Source organism: Nicotiana attenuata, chromosome 2 (assembly GCF_001879085.1).
Source record: "Nicotiana attenuata strain UT chromosome 2, NIATTr2, whole genome shotgun sequence".
NCBI classification, from domain to species: Eukaryota; Viridiplantae; Streptophyta; class Magnoliopsida; order Solanales; family Solanaceae; genus Nicotiana; species Nicotiana attenuata.
In genome coordinates this window covers 4,074,086-4,075,990 of record NC_031990.1, presented here as the reverse complement: position 1 = coordinate 4,075,990, position 1,905 = coordinate 4,074,086, and the positions used below count along the sequence as shown (strand labels likewise).

Here is a 1,905-nt window from a genome sequence, read left to right as displayed (position 1 = left end):
CCAATCAATTAGGGCTTAACAGGACCAATTAACAGGCAGGGATTCCGGGAAAGACCCTTCAAATTAGGGAGAATCAATTATCAACCAAATTAGGGTTCAACAACAGGCAAGAAACAAGCATAGGCCTTTTTTTAAGTCAATTAGAGTAAATCAACACCTAGGAATTAGGCCAATAGACTAATTAAAGGCAAGTAATACCAATTAGGAGTCACAAAATAAGGAAAGTATGTAAAAATTACAGAAAAGTAGCATCTCAGGCAAAAATATATAATTTCGAACCCTAATTAGGCGGATAAATCAATTATCCTCTGCTAATCGACAGGTCAAAAAACAACGGGCAAATATTGAGCGGAACAGTGAAATAATCAAACAAACAAAGGACTAGAACATAGGCATGAAAGAATCAGTAGAACTAGTAAAAGATAATCGGATTCAAACACTTAGAAAACATTAAAAAAGTTTTGCAGAAATAAGAAGAAGTGAAACCCTAGTTTTAGAAGAAACATAGAAAAATCGATTAATAATAAGGGAAACAGAAGATTTTTTGAAGAAAATACCAGATAAACTCAAAAATCGCTTCAGCTCTACAAGGATTTGAAACAGACTCAAAGTAGAAGGAGATTAGGGTTTTGAAAAAATGGAACAAGGTGATGAAAAATCTAGTCCGGAAATCGGAGCTTCGAACCATAAGCACAAAGATAACAATACTCACGACCCATAGTGATGAACATGAAGCAGGTTCATCGAGAAAGTGAAGAGTCTAGGTCGACTCTGAGTTGGATCTCCTTGAGATCCCTTCAAAATACGAAGAAATCGAACATCCAGTAGAGGTAGAGGCTAGAGAAGGCATAAATCACCAGATGACCCCATATCTAGTCAAGAATCGAAGGGTTTGGGGGAATTTTTGAGTGACGGCGCTCTAGGTTTGAGGGTGTTTGAGAGAGAAGAGAGGAGGAAAGGATTCAGAGGCAGCGCAAATGAGAACGTGAGGTAGGGTTTTGGGTGTTAGGGTAATTAAAAAAGGAAAAGGGGTCCTGGACAATTGATCTTTTGGGATCAACGGCCAGAATTGATTCCTGGCTGGGGCAGGTTGTAAAAAATCGGGTCAGGGTTTATAGGTTAGAATTAGGGTATGGGTTGAGGGTAGATGAATTGGGCTGGGGTCTTAATGGGGTAGGGGTACATTTCTTCAATTTACCAGGAAATATTACAGTAGATCAAAAACCTTACATATATTCCACGTTTTCTGTACCTTNTACCCCCCCTTTACCACCTTTCTATTACTTAAGCTATTTGTCTATTTACATAGAGTACCAATCCAGTCTACTTAAAGCTTTTCACATGCTTATTGCTTCGACAATGATTTCCTGTATAATCATCCCAAGTATCTCCCATCGTCTCACTTTAGCTTGTAAAGATTCTGGTATTTCTTTCTTGCCACACATAGTATACACATGCTGCTAGTGTCATCTTATATAGTTCAGTTGTTGCAGTTTTCCTCTTCAGCCATTTTTCAACCCATGCTAGCTCCTCAGCCCATCCATATACTGGTCTTCTTATCCCTTGCCAAGCTAGCAGATTACCCCATAATTCAGCTGCATATGAGCACTCAAAGAATAAGTGCTGAATAGTTTCACTTTGCTTGTCTGCACAGAACACACTCCTGATCAATTTGTATTCCCCATTTGCTCAGTCTGTCTTTGGTATATAACTTGCCATGTGCTGTCATTGTTAGTATAAAAGTCCACCTAGGGTAGCCTGCATTATTGCATACAACTCTTCTCCAACTCACTTTGCTGAAGTTTCCTCTCAGCTTGTGATATATATATGCTTAATTGAACAGTACTGTCATTATAACATATGTTAGTTGTTATTGTAGAATGTTTTTCTTGTTTGAACCATGGA

At 38.3% G+C, this 1,905-nt stretch overlaps 1 protein-coding gene across 1 annotated transcript in view; it reads left to right on the top strand.

The window, feature by feature from the left end:
- The window catches only part of LOC109215850, a 6,396-nt gene that overhangs the window by 1,034 nt on the left and 3,457 nt on the right, over positions 1-1,905 (top strand). The gene's annotated exons all lie outside the window — the stretch shown is intronic.